Source organism: Agelaius phoeniceus, chromosome 20 (assembly GCF_051311805.1).
Source record: "Agelaius phoeniceus isolate bAgePho1 chromosome 20, bAgePho1.hap1, whole genome shotgun sequence".
NCBI classification, from domain to species: Eukaryota; Metazoa; Chordata; class Aves; order Passeriformes; family Icteridae; genus Agelaius; species Agelaius phoeniceus.
The window spans coordinates 7,501-22,119 of NC_135284.1; the positions used below are offsets into that span (position 1 = coordinate 7,501).

The 14,619-nt window shown below is 49.9% G+C and overlaps 3 long non-coding RNA genes across 3 annotated transcripts; all 3 read right to left on the reverse strand.

Moving 5' to 3' along the window:
- Positions 1 to 3,068: 3,068 nt before the first annotated feature.
- LOC129129049 (uncharacterized) lies at positions 3,069 to 8,630 on the reverse strand. The gene is made up of 10 exons (XR_013184880.1): positions 8,574 to 8,630; positions 8,455 to 8,496; positions 8,259 to 8,372; positions 8,094 to 8,175; positions 6,919 to 8,016; positions 5,585 to 6,841; positions 5,444 to 5,487; positions 5,299 to 5,342; positions 5,177 to 5,217; positions 3,069 to 5,095 (listed from the first exon to the last, which is right to left on the reverse strand). It is a non-coding gene; the product is annotated as an uncharacterized LOC129129049 (long non-coding RNA).
- A 118-nt stretch (positions 8,631 to 8,748) lies between these two features.
- On the reverse strand, positions 8,749 to 10,048 carry LOC143695544 (uncharacterized). Its single transcript, XR_013184863.1, has 3 exons — positions 9,906 to 10,048; positions 9,743 to 9,823; positions 8,749 to 9,665 (listed from the first exon to the last, which is right to left on the reverse strand). It is a non-coding gene; the product is annotated as an uncharacterized LOC143695544 (long non-coding RNA).
- A 1-nt stretch (position 10,049) lies between these two features.
- LOC143695543 (uncharacterized) lies at positions 10,050 to 12,054 on the reverse strand. The gene is made up of 5 exons (XR_013184862.1): positions 11,988 to 12,054; positions 11,872 to 11,913; positions 11,445 to 11,777; positions 10,161 to 11,368; positions 10,050 to 10,073 (listed from the first exon to the last, which is right to left on the reverse strand). It is a non-coding gene; the product is annotated as an uncharacterized LOC143695543 (long non-coding RNA).
- Between the last annotated feature and the right edge of the window lie 2,565 nt (positions 12,055 to 14,619).

The following is a 14,619-nucleotide window of genomic DNA, read 5'->3' on the forward strand; positions in this document are numbered from 1 at the left end:
AGCTGGGGCCGGAATGGCGTTCGGTTCGCGTGGGGGCCGTGGCGGCGCGCGTGGGGGGTCTGGGGGGCGCGGGGTGGGTGGCGCCGTTTTCGGTCGGGCGACTGGAGTGGACGTCTGTGCAGTGGGGTCCTTTCTGGGGCGTGTCGCGCCGGTGACGTCATTCGGGTGCGCCGCAGGTGCAGTGTGGCGCTGCGGGCAGCAGGGGGCGCTGCGCATGCAGTACCGGCCAGCGAGCAGCAGGGGGCGCTGCGCATGCAGTACCGGCCAGCGAGCAGCAGGGGGCGCTGCGCGTGCAGTACCGGCCGGCAAGCACCAGGTGGCGCTGTGCATGTAGTACCCGGTTGCAGACAGCAGGTGGCGCTGTGAGTGCATGATCTATATGTAAATGGCATGGGGTGGGGTGCTGGCTTGCAGGGGGTGGGTTCTGCTGAGGGGGGTGGCCACGGGGGGGTGGGGTGCTGGCTTGCAGGGGGTGGGTCTGCTGAGGGGGGTGGCCACGGGGGTGGGGGCAGCATGGGAGGGGTGTGTATGTGGGTGGGGACTACTCATTAGTATTGATTGCTGACAGGTGGGGTCCCTAAATACTGTATATAGTAAAAAGAAGAAAAACTATATGTCTGGTGCAGCAGTAGGAAATTTCAGGCTCCGGGGAGTAAATGGTTTGTTTTTTTAATTTTTTTTTTTTTTTTTACTCCCAGGGAGCCTGAAAGTTTCTACTGCTGCTTTTTTAAACTAAAGCTAGAAAGGAAAACAAAGTTAGAAAGATAAGAAAGGAGAAGGGGAGGGAGAGAGAGAGAGAGAGAGAGAGAGAGAGAGAGAGAGGGGGGGGGGGGAGAGAGAGAGAGAGAGAGAGGGAGGGAGGGAGAGAGAGAGAGAGGGGGGGGGAGAGAGAGAGAGAGAGAGGGAGAGAGAGAGAGGGGGGGGAGAGAGAGAGAGAGAGAGGGGAGAGAGAGAGAGGGGGGGGAGAGAGAGAGAGAGAGAGGGGGGGGAAGAGAGAGAGAGAGAGAGAGGGAGGGAGAGAGAGAGGGGGGGGAGAGAGAGAGAGAGAGGGGGGGGGGAGAGAGAGAGAGAGAGGGGGGGGGGGGAGAGAGAGAGAGAGAGGGGGGGGAAGAGAGAGAGAGAGGGGGGGGAAGAGAGAGAGAGGGAGAGAGAGAGAGGGAGAGGGGGGGAGAGAGGGGGGGGGAGAGAGAGAGAGAGGGGGGGGAGAGAGAGAGAGAGAGAGAGAGGGAGAGAGAGAGAGAGAGAGAGAGGGGGGGGGAGAGAGGGGGGGGGAGAGAGAGAGAGAGAGAGAGAGAGAAGAGAGAAGAGAGAAGGAGAGAGAGAGAAGGAGAGACAGAGACAGAGAGAGAAGGAGAGAGAAGAAGAGACAGAGAGAGAAGGAGAGAGAAGAAGAGACAGAGAGAGAAGGAGAGAGAAGAAGAGAGAAGGAGAGAGAAGAAGAGAGAAGGAGAGAGAGAGAAGGGGGAAGAATGAGAGAAAGAGAAGAGAGAGAAGCAAAGAGTTGGAAAAAATAGAGGGAGAGGAGAAAAGACAGAGAAGAGGAGAGAACAGGGACAAAGACAGAGAAAGAAGAGAGGAGGAGAGAACAGACAGAGGGAGGAGACAGAGAGGGAGAGGAGACAGAGAGGAAAAGACAAGAAAATAAAACAGGAAGACAGAGTGAGACAGGAAAAGGAGGGTGGGAGAACTGAAGAAGGACAGGAGTTAGAGGGAAGGAAAGTGGTGAGGATTAGAGTGAAAGTGAAAACTTAGGAGTGGGGTGAAAAAGGAAAAGACTAAAGGCAAAAAAACACAAACCAAGGAAAAGGAGAACACAGAGAAAAAGAAGCAAGAAGACTGAGATTGACAGTGATAAGGAAACAGAAACAAAGGGTTAGAGATAGATGGAAGTTAAGTTAGAAATAGAACAGTAAAGTGAGGAGCAAAAGGAAGAAATACAGTGGAAAGAAATGACAAAACCACACCAAAAAAAAGACAGGAGCCACGGTGGGGAAAGGAAGGGCAGGGGGTATCTTTATTAAGGGTGACTCAACTTTATTGAAAGAATGCTTTTATTTATACATCAGCAAAATACATGGAAACAGTGTGTGCAAGTGCAGATACAATGCATAGACACACTGGTCAAAGTCTAATTTACATATAGAGCAATACAGCAAAATGAAGCAGTTAATGCAAATACAGAGCAGCAATACAGAGCAGCAATACAGAGCAGCAATACAGAGCAGCAATACAGAGCAGCAATACAGAGCAGCAATACAGAGCAGCACAGCAAAATGCAGCAGGTAAGGCAAATGCAACACAGAGCAATACACATTAACACAAAGCGATAACCTTTTTCTATTTTCATTAGATGTTGATTTATTGTTACAGGAAACTCAAAACAACAAAAGCACACAGAAAACAACACTCATCTACATTAACACCCCCTTCAGCTTACACACAAACTCACCATCACTGCCATCACAACTGCTAAATTACTCCACAGCAATCATTGGTCCTCAGGAACGCAGTTCCTGGGTGCCTCCAGAAAATCCTCCTGCCTGACAAAAACCCCGGTCCCTGGACGGTCTGCGCCCAAACTTTGTGATGAATGTTGCCTCGCAGACCGACCGGGACCCGGGAAAAAAAAACCCAGCCGGGGGGAAAAAAAAAAAAACCCCCCGGCTGGGGATTTTTTATTCTAAATTTAAAAATGAGTTGAAAAACCTGAAAAGCAAAAGTCATATAAGGTTACAACCCTTCAACACACACATAAACACACACACACCTCCTTCAGCTTACACACAAACCCACGCTGACTCACACCTCAACCACTCTGCTAACCCCCGGCACGCATTCGCGCCGCTCCTCGGAACGCGGTTCCCGGGAGCCTCCAAAAAAAATCCTCCTGCCTGACGAAAACCCCGGTCCCTGGACGGTCTGCGCCCAAACTTTGGTGATGAATGTTGCCTCGCAGACCCGACCGGGACCCGGGGAAAAAAAAACCCAGCCGGGGGGGAAAAAAAAAAAACCCCCCGGCTGGGGATTTTTTATTCTAAATTTAAAAATGAGTTGAAAATCCTGAAAAGCAAAAGTCATATAAGGTTACAACCCTTCAACACACACATAAACACACACACACCTCCTTCAGCTTACACACAAACCCACGCTGACTCACACCTCAACCGCTCTGCTAACCCCCGGCACGCATTCGCGCCGCTCCTCGGGAACGCGGTTCCCGGGAGCCTCCAAAAAAATCCTCCTGCCTGACGAAAACCCCGGTCCCTGGACGGTCTGCGCCCAAACTTTGGTGATGAATGTTGCCTCGCAGACCGACCGGGACCCGGGAAAAAAAAACCCAGCCGGGGGGAAAAAAAAAAAAACCCCCCGGCTGGGGATTTTTTATTCTAAATTTAAAAATGAATTACAAAACCTGAAAAGCAAAAGTCACATACACAAGGTTAAAACTAGTCAGCATGTGCTCACACACACAGAGACGAGTGGACACAGACACACACAGTCATGTGCTCTCACACACGCTCACATGCTCTTCCTGCTTACAGGCTCGCTATGGCCCTTACTCGAGACGCTGAAGAACGTGCTTTGACGCGTCTCCTGGCTGCCGCTCCTTGACGTCGAATGGTAGATTCTGGGGAAATCGGTAGCCTCGAGGACCTGTGAGACGACAGGAATTGGTCAACTTGTGGCTGACAGCTAGGAATTTTCCCCACTCTGGACCAATACATTTTCTACCCAATATGCCATAAAAGACAGATGAACAGTAAAGTTTTTACAACTGTTCTACCTAACTATGACTACATGCCAGGGCAGGGCAGCTCCAATCATAAGTGGTATATTATAAGTACATACAATATAAGCAAACGCATACAGTGCAAGTGTACATACAGTGTAAGTAGACACAATACAAGCCGACACAGGTACACGCAATATAAGCATATACAATATAAGCCTATACAATACAAGCCGACACAGGTACACGCAATATAAGCATATACAATATAAGCCTATACAATATAAGCCAACAAAGGTACATGCAATATAGCTACACACAATACAAGCCAACATAGGTACACGCAATATAAGCCAAGACTTGAGATAACTCTGTGGAAGATTAATTGTTGGGCCCCATACCCTTTGAGAAGATGGAACCTACAGAACAACTGCAGTCACTTGAGGAGGGTGTAAGACGCTCCCTCTAGAAGTCCAAGATAATGGCATGGAAAAAAAAAGCACTACCAAAGCTGGTAGTGAGAAGGAAGATGGATGAGAAAATCTTGTAATCCTTTCCTGTCTCAAAGAGTAAAAATGTAAAGATGCCAGAATAAGCTATATCTGGAAGGAATGTGAGTAAAATACTGCCTATATGGCACAAAATAGTGCCTGTAAAGCGTCGAGATGTAACAAAGGCCTATGACACGGAAGACAATAGACACAGACTACATAACACGGACGACACAACATAGACACGGATGGCATAACAGAGACACGAGTAAACTGCCTAGCACTTTCAACTTATGGACCCGAGATTCGTAGCGCAAGATGAGCCAGAGGCCGATGATGCCAAAGGAAAGAAAGCCCTATGATGATGGCACGTGATGATGAAACGTAACTCATTAAAAGAAATTAGTGCCGAAGCAGTTAAGAGGATGCTCGAGAGGCTCGGCGAGCCTAGAGAAGGAAGCCGACTGCCGGGTGACCGTGGCCGTAGCTCCGGACCTGAAGGCGAGCTCCTCGGGGGAAAGATCCGTGACGACGTCGAGTCGAGGAAGGCGGACGACGCAAAGTACACAAAAACGTGGAGATGGGTTGGAACTGCCCTGCCCGGCAAAGGCTCTGGTGCAGCTGAGGAGAAACCCTCTCCCTTTACTTCCAGAGAGCCTGTCCCGCTACAGACCTCTCCGCTAAGCTGACGTGAAATTGCCCCCTGTGATAGTAAAGGTTTTTCCCCTTCTCCCGACCGCTGGCCCCGACACTTAGCTTTTGGAAGAGGAGCGGACAAAATCCATCCTCGGTCGCACGTGGACGTTGATATGTTCTCCACGTGTGCTTCGGTGTTGCCGTTTCTAAGCTTTGGGTAAGAGCCTCCTCACGGTACCTAAGACAAAACAGAAAAGGTGACTATTGCCCTCAACAACAGTAATCCCTGGGACTCCTCCGCACCACTGCCCCGGCTCACCTCAAATCTTGATTTGACTCCGGAGGCTGGCCAGAAGATACCTGCAAAGAGAAAAGCTACATGCTTAGCATGCTGCTGCATAACATTCACCTATGAGTCAGCCTGCCTAAACGCCGACTCACCTGCCCTCCTCTGTTCCTTGGCGTACCTAGGGCAGCAACAGCACCTGCAAAGTAACAAAGCAGAAAAGCATGCTGAGATACTGTGAAAACACAACCTCCCAAATCTGACAAATATGCCACACCAATACCTTAAGCTCGCACCCACCTGGCACGGATATGCTCGGCTAGGATAGATTGCAAGCGGACCACCTAAAATAAAAAAAAAAAAAAAAAAGATGCTTAAAGCTGCACCAGAAACTGAGACCTCAGCAATAACAATTGCTTCCGTACGCTAGTCAATGCTCACCTCGCCCACTTGGCCTTGACTGCTGCTCTCGGCCTTGACTTCCTGAAAAGAAAGACAAAGAACAATGCTGTAACAGCCACCATTTATGCTTCCTCTACAGAAACAAATACTGTCTCACCTGCTTGGGGGAATCCCCTCACCCGGGATGGGGCCCTCTGGCACGGATTTAATCCATCTGAATCTGAAAAAAAAGTTAGGACAAGAGTTAAACTGTTGCAGGATAACTTAAGAGCTCCAGATATCTTGTGTCCATCTACAAATCCCATCTAGAGTCCAACTACACCCCACATTACAAACTTCAAGTCCCCGGGACTTCTCCTATTGCACCAGGCTATGCGGCAGGGCAGAGCAGCTCCGGCACAAATGTGTGCAGACACCCGTGACACGGGACGGGACGTGACAAACAACGGGGACACGACACGGACAGAAATCTCCTGGCAAGGAAAATGGCTGCGAGGACTGAGAGAATGCAAAAGGAGATGACCGAGGTGAAACTGATGGTGAGCTGATGAGGCTCAGAGAAACCTGGAGGAAGAAGATGCTAACTGAATGATTTATTCCAAGAACTGCAAAGATGGATGCCCAAGAATCATACAGCCAGAAGCCTCTACCTGCCCTCACGTTCCTTCGAGTCCTAGTCCGCCATAATGGATCCTGGCGGGACATAGCTGTCCATACAGCTCAGAACAAGACCTGAAAAGACACCTGATTGGATGCTTATAGAGAGAGATGAGGGTCTGATGCCTGTCTGAGCTCCCGAGTCGAAAGTTCTATGGCATGGGTGCCAGGCCAAGGAACGCTGAGAGCACAGATGCTAACAATGATGCCAAGGTTTCTGGTAGGCCCCTTAAAGGGCTAAGATAAAAGACATGAGACAGCTAAACAAGACATAATGCACAACAGACAAGTGACACGATACACACCGGGACTGCTCTGCCCTGCTCACCTCAGCACTGTGATCAAAAGTGAGACTTTGCTTTTAGGGGGGCTAAGGGGCCACTTCTTGGCTACCCTCAGAGTTGGCCCAGAGCCCCTCAGGTAGTTGACCCTACCTTGAGTTGGCCCAGAGCCAACTCAAAACCTCCCCCCCACCCCAGGAGTGCCGACCCAGCACCTCGCTTTCATCCCCTCTGTGGGTCATGGCCCTCTACTTATCTCTCGGACATCTGGGGATGCCGGTCCGTGTCGGGTGCGAAGAAAGGCCGCCTCGCCGGGTGGGAAGTTCCTGCTGTCACTGGGCTGTTGTCTCTTAGACAGCTATATTAAAGAAAACCAAGCATCAGTGCCTGATCTTGGCACCACATCAGCCAAAACCCCACAAGTCTACTACTCACCATTCTCCTAAGAAGGCCTAGCACCTCCTAACCGTAACCCTCTGCCACAGATGTAATGCATTTGCACCTGAAAGAAAGTTAGAACATATGTCAAACACATGCACGATAACTCAAAAGCTGCAAACACCTTAGGTCAATATAGGAATAGCATCTAGAGTCCAAGTACAGCCCACATTACAACTTTCAACTCCCCAAGGCTTCTCCTATTACACCAGGCTATGTGGCAGGGCAGAGCAGCTCCGGCACAAATGTGTGTGCTGACACCCGTGACACGGGACAGACGGGACACGACAAACAATGGGCACAGGACACGGACAGAAATCTCTAGGCAAGAAGGATGACTGCAAGGACTGAGAAGATGCCAAATGAGATGACCGAGGTAAGACAGACCAATGGCGAGCTGATAAGGCTCAGAGTGCCCTGGAGAAGGAAGATGCTAAACTGAATGTTTTAGTCCAAGAACTGCAAAGATGAATGCACAGGAGCCCTACGGTGAGAAGCCTCTACCTGCTCTCACATTCTTACGAGTCCTAATCCACCATAATAGAACCTTGCAGGGTGCAGCTGTCCATACAGCTCAGAACAAGACCTGAAAAGACATGACTGGATGCTTACAAAGAGTTGCAATTCTGATGCCTGTCTAAGCTCCCGAGTCAAAAGTTTTATGGCCTGGGTGCCGGGCCAAAGAAACGTGGAGATCGTGGCTGCTACGAATACTGCCGAGGTTTCTGATAGGCCCCTCAAAGGGCTAAGATAAGACATGAGACACCCAAACAAGACATAATGCACGACAGACAAGTGACACAATACACACCGGGACTGCTCTGCCCTGTGCACCTCAGCACTGTGATCCAAAGTGAGACTTTGCTTTTAGGGGGCCACTTCTTGGCTACCCTCATCTCCAGAGCCAACTCAAGACCTCCCCTCCCCGACCCCAGGAGTCCCAACCCAGCACTTCGCTTTCATCCCCTCTGTGGGTCGTAGCCCTCTACTTATCTCTCGGACATCTGGGGATGCCGGTCCGTGTCAGGTGCGAAGAAAGGCTGCCTCGCCGGGTGGGAAGTTCCTGCTGTCACTGGGCTGTTGTCTCTTAGACAGCTATATTAAAGAAAACCAAACATCAGTGCCTGATCTTGGCAGCCTGTCGGCCAAAACCCCACAAGTCTGCTACTCACCCTTCTCCTAAGAAGGCCCGGCTCCTCGGGTCACACGCTTCGGGCACGCTCGGAGGCCGACGCCCGTCCTCGGGGGGTACGCCTGGATTAAGAGGACAGGAGGTGATGTGGCGTTGCTGAAACCTAAGTGGACCCTCAGTCCTCCTCCCTACTTCCCTGACTCACCGCAACTCCTCGGCGGTTCCTGACTGCTACCCGGAAGACGGGGCTCTTCAGGGTGGAAAATTCGGTCCATCGGCCGGTTGGGGACGGGAGCTTGGCATGCTCCGAGTGGATTGCCTAAGGCACAAAAATGAGAATGGAGACTTAGACTTGCCCCCTTAGAATTCAGACCTCAGCAACAAGAAAGGCTACTGCTCACCTTGCTCTCCTGAACTTGACTGCTGGGATCCAGCTATACTTCCTAAAAATAAAGACAAAAACAGCACTGTAACAGGGTCACACTTGACACTCCCCCTGCACAGACAAATGGTGACTGACCTGCTTGTGGGAACCCCCTCACCCAGGATGGGGGGCTCTGCCATGGATGCAATGCAACTGCACCTGAAAGAAAGTTAGAACATATCTCAAACACATGCACGATAACTCAAAAGCTACAAACACCTTAGGTCAATATAGGAATAGCATCTAGAGTCCAAGTACAACCCATATTACAAATTTCAACTCCCCGGGGCTTGTCCTATTACACCAGGCTATGTGGCAGGGCAGAGCAGCTCCGGCACAAATGTGTGTGCTGACACCCGTGACACAGGTAAGACGGGACGTGACAAACAATGGGCACACGACACAGACAGAAATCTCTGGGCAAGAAGGATGACTGCAAGGACTGAGAAGATGCCAAATGAGATGACTGAGGTGAGACCGATGGTGAGCTGACGAGGCTCAGAAAACACTGAAGGAAGAAGATGCTAACTGAATGATTTATTCCAAGAACTGAAAAAATGGATGCCTGAGAATCATACAGCCAGAAGCCTCTACCTGCCCTCACGTTCTTTTGAGTCCTAGTCCACCATAATGGATCCTGGCGGGACATAGCTGTCCATACAGCTCAGAACAAGACCTGAAAAGACATCTGACCGGATGCTTCTAAAGACACAAGAGAGTCTGATGCCTGTCTGAGCTCCTGAGTCAAAAGTTCTATGGCATTGGTGCCAGGCCAAGGAATGCAGAGATCACAGATGCTAACAATGATGCCAGGGTTTCTGACAGGCCCCTCCAAGGCCTAAGGTAAAAGACATGACATATGCAAACACCACATAATACACAAAAGACAAGTGACACGATACACACCGGGACTGCTCTGCCCTGCGCACCTCAGCACAGTGATGAAAAGTCAGGCTTTCCTTTTATGGGGCCTAAGGGGCCGCTTCATGGACACCCCCCACCTCCAAAGCGGACTCAAAAACCCCTCCCAGTAATTCCCAAACCTGCACCCTGCTTTCATCCCCTCTGTGGGTCGTGGCCCTCTACTTATCTCTCGCGCATCTGGGGATGCCGGTCTCGGGTGCGAAGAAAGGCCGCTTCGTCAGCTGGGAAGCTCCTGCTGGCACCGGGCTGGTGTCTCTTAGACAGCTGTATTAAAGAAAACCAAACATCAGTGCCCAATCTTGGTAGCCCATCGGCCAAAACCCCACAAGTCTGCTACTCACCATGCTCCTAAGAACGCTCAGCTGCTCGGGCCGCACGCTTCAGGCACGCTCGGAGACCGAAGCCGTCGTCACAGGGGGTGTCTGGGTTAAGAGAGATGAGGTGATTTGGCATGGCTGAAACCTGAGTGGACCCTCGCTCCCCCTCCCTACTTCCCCTACTCACCGCAACTCCTTGGCAGCTGCTGAAGGCCACCTGGATGGCACCTTTAAATAGAAAAGTTCAGGGCTTCATCACCGGGTCCTGTAACGCATCCACAGGGCTCACACGTGCAGGGAACCCGGTGCATCGGCCGGCTGGTGACGGGGGCTTGGCAGGCTCCAAATGGATTGCCTAAAGCACAAAAAAGAGAATGGAAGCTTAGAGCAGCACCAGAAACTGAGACTGGAGCAATAACAGCTACTTCTCTCCACTGCTCACCTTGACTGCTGGTATCCAGACTTAATTCCTAAAAAGAAAGACAAAGAACAGAGCTGTAACAGAGTCACCACATACACTTCTGCTGCAGAGACAAATGGTGCCTCACCTGCTCGGGGGAAACCACTCACCCGGGATGGGGCCCTCTGGCACGGATTTAATCCATCTGAATCTGAAAAAAAAGTTAGGACACGAGTCAAACTGTTGCAGGATAACTTAAGAGCTCCAGATATCTTGTGTCCATCTACAAATCCCATCTAGAGTCCAACTACACCCCACATTACAAACTTCAAGTCCTCGGGACTTCTCCTATTGCACCAGGCTATGCGGCAGGGCAGAGCAGCTCCGGCACAAATGTGTGCTCACACCCGTGACACAGGACAGGACGTGACAAACAACGGGGACGCGAAACAGACAAAAATCTCCTGGCAAGGAAAATGGCTGCGAGGACTGAGAGAATGCAAAAGGAGATGACCGAGGTGAGACCGATGGTGAGCTGACGAGGCTCAGAGAAACCTGGAGGAAGAAGATGCTAACTGAATGATTTATTCCAAGAACTGCAAAGATGGATGCCCAAGAATCATACAGCCAGAAGCCTCTACCTGCCCTCACGTTCTTTTGAGTCCTAGTCCACCATAATGGATCCTGGCGGGACATAGCTGTCCATACAGCTCAGAACAAGACCTGAAAAGACATCTGACCGGATGCTTCTAAAGAGACAAGAGAGTCTGATGCCTGTCTGAGCTCCTGAGTCGAAAGTTCTATGGCATTGGTGCCAGGCCAAGGAATGCAGAGATCACAGATGCTAACAATGATGCCAGGGTTTCTGACAGGCCCCTCCAAGGCCTAAGGTAAAAGACATGACATATCTAAACACACATAATACACAAAAGACAAGTGACACAATACACACTGGGACCGCTCTGCCCTGCGCACCTCAGCACTGTGATGAAAAGTCAGGCTTTCCTTTTACGGGGCCTAAGGGTGTCCGCTTGATGGACACCCCCATCTCCAAAGGAGACTCAAAAACCCCTCCTGGTGGCCCTACCCTGCGCCCCGCTTTCATCCCCTCTGTGGCTTGTAGCCCTCTACTTATCTCTCGGACATCTGGGGATGCCTATCCTTGTCAGGTGCAAAAGAAGGCAGTGTCAACATCTGGGAAGTTCCTGCTGGCACTCTTGTTCAACAACTTCCTGTTGTTTCTTAGTCAGCTACATGAAAGAAATCCAAATATCAATGCATGATCTCTGCAGCCCACTGGCCAAACCCAACAATTCTGCTACTCACCGTTTTCCCAAGAATGCCTGGCTCCTGGGGCCGCACCTTTCGGCCGCAGTCCGAGGCTGATGCTGTTGTCACGGGGGTAAGCCTGGGTTAAAAGGAGACGAGGTCATGTGGCATTGCTGAAACCTGAGCGGACCCTCGCTCCGCCCCCCTACTTCCCCGACTCACTGTGACTCCTCAGCTGGTGCCCAAGGCTATCCTGGTGACACCTTTAAACAGAAAAGGGAGAGGCTTCATCAACGAGTCCCGTGATTCTTCCGCAGGGCTCAGGAGAGCGGCACACCCGGTGTGTCGGCCGGTTGGTGACTGGGCCTCGGTGTACTCCGAGTGGATTGCCTAAAGCGCAGAAACAGGAACAGATGCTTAGAGTTGCACCGGAAAGCGCCACTGGAGCAATAACAACTGCTTCTGTACCCTACTCAATGCTCACCTTGCCCACCTCATCTTGACTGTTGATATCCAGCTTTACCTCCTAAAAAGGAAAAGAACAGTGCTGTAACAGAGTCACACTTGACACTCTCCCAGCAGAGACAAACGGTGACTGACCTGCTCGGGGGAACCTCCTCACTCGGGATGGGTGGATGGTCTTTGCCCTGGATTTAATCCTTCTGCGTCTGAAAGAAAGTGAGGACAAAAGTCAAAGGGCTGCAGGATAACTTCACAGCTCCAAACATCTTGTGTCTATCTAGGAATATCATCTAGAGTCTGGCAACACCCCACAAACTGCAAGTCCCTGGGACTTGTCCTGTTGCAGCAGGCTATGCGGCAGGGCAGAGCAGCTCCGGCACAAACATGTGCGGACACCCGTGACACAGAATGTGACAAACAGGGGGATAACAAACACAACACATTATGCTTGTGGTGAGGGTCTCAAGGGGAAAAGGCAAAAGGGACCCCAAAGACACACTAGGTAACACGGTACACCGGACAACACACCGTGGACTGGAACTGTTCTGCGCTGCCTGCCTGAAAGCTGCCATCAAAAGTAGAACCTCTCCCTTTAGCTGTCCTAAGAGGCCCCTTGGAGAAGATTGCTTTTCCCTCTGCTAATTTTTAAATCTGTCCCAGGAACTCCCAACCCCCTACTCTCCAATCTCCAGGCCATGGCCTTGACTTATCTTTTGGATGATCGGTGATGTGGATCCACGTGGCACCTGAAATGAATCTGCCTCAGAGGGCCCCGTGATTGCCTGTTAGCCTCTCGGTCAGCTACAATAAAGAAAAACAAAACCAAAGTATAACTACAGAGTTATGTGGGCCAAATCCCAGCAAGTCAGCTACTTGCCCTCTCCTGAGTGTGCCTGGCTCCTTCAGGCTCCAGCTTCATCCTGATTTCAAGGCTGTGGCCATTATTATGAGTGGCACCTGGGTTAGAGAAAGGTAAAGTGAAATAGCATTCCTATGAGTGCAGTGGATGACCTTGTGTGCTGTAAGACATGCGAATGCCTCTGCTAGGCTTCTGAAAAGCCTTGGGGTGGGGGGGCCTCAAATAAACACCCTTTCTCACCCTGCTGCCTTCAAAACCACCCCCCCCCAACAATAACTCCTAACTGGATACCTGCTCAGCCTCCCTCTCCTAGTCACAATCCTCAACTCACCTGAAGCCTCAATCTCAAACGTCATCTTTGACACTGGGCAGATCCCTCTTGTGACAGGATGAATCTGCTGAAAAGTGTTGTAGTTGACACAACCTGAAGCCTCTGGAAGCTGTGCTCTTCCTAAAAAAAATACAAAACAAAATAAGAACAAAACCAGAAATTACAAATGCACTTTACTACCCCTAAACACAAAACCCAAAATTGTGAACTTAAATACTCCCTGTATTCTATGCTGTTTTCTTCACAGTATCTTCAAAGTCTCTGTTGCTTTAGGTACCCAGAAACACCTACTGAAAACAAGCTGAGATAAGCTGAAAGAGCCTCTTGACTGAAATGAGAAGAGAGCTCTTATCCTAGCACATCCCAGAGAGGGAATGAACCCCCTCAGCAAAAGCTGGGGTTAATATACCCCTGATGGTGCCCGCCTCTCGTTCCCATGGCACCCAGGAAAAGGGAGGGGGCTGATCCCACCGGGCATAAAAGCCCTCAGAGAAGCTACAGCTGTTTGGCTCCTCTGACTCAAATTCAAGGGGAGCAAAGGGCTTGTTGTAGAAGAAAACTCTTTAGAAAAATAACAGCACTTTCTTTTTTGCAACAACTACTCGGAAAGGGCAGAAAACTGGTAAGAAATATAACTTTCTGTTTAGGCAGCATAACTAGATAAATTGGGTAATTTGCTGTTAGCTTACTTATAATTATTCCTTAGTGGCTCCTAAGTAGTACTTCACGTCTGACTGAGCTGGGTAGAGAAGAATGCTTATGATATGAATAGTCTAAGTCTCCTTGGGACCTCTAATTAGGCCTATCTACATTATAAGTAAAAATAAGAAAAATAAAAGCTTCCCAGGCAGTGTCAGGGTTAAGTGCATGCCAGGCTCACCCTGCTCTGAGATACTTGATCCTACGGCACAGAAAGAAGGGCCCTGAAATGTAGTTTTAAACCCTTAAAATGCTGAAAAAGGCAGAGCTTCCTTCCAGTGCACACCTTAAACAGAGGAAAAGGGGCAGCTACCTCTACTGAAACTAATACAATGGCAAATAAATAGCTTCTGTCCTTTAATTTATTCTCCTTAAGTACTGGGAAAAGAGCGGTTTTCATCACTTTAAATCTCTCCAGTGATGAAAAAAGAGGGATTTTTCCCTCAGTTCAAACTCTTATGGAGGGATAGCTGGGCTTCTCCCTCAATTTAGGCCTCAGGACAACAAAAAGGGGCCGGCTACCCTTAATTCAAGCCCATAAAAACCTTTTCAATATTTTCCCCTTCTACTTAAACTGGAAAATAATAGAAAATGAGGACTCCCTGTCAATTAACACCCCTGACAGCATAGAAAAGGCAGGGATTCTTTCAACTGAGACCATTAAAATTGCAGGGGAAGCAGAGTCCCTCCCAGTTTGAACACAAAAAATAAAGGAAAAGGAAGCTTTTTGCCTTTTTTCTAAACCCTTTTTCTCCTAATAACCCCTCTCCTTTCTAGGAGTGCTGTGGAGGGTCTGGGGGCCCTGGGGAGGGACTGATACAGTAAAAGGGGAAAGTTGAAAGCTCTCTCCTGGAACCCCACATGCTGCCTGGCCTGCTCAG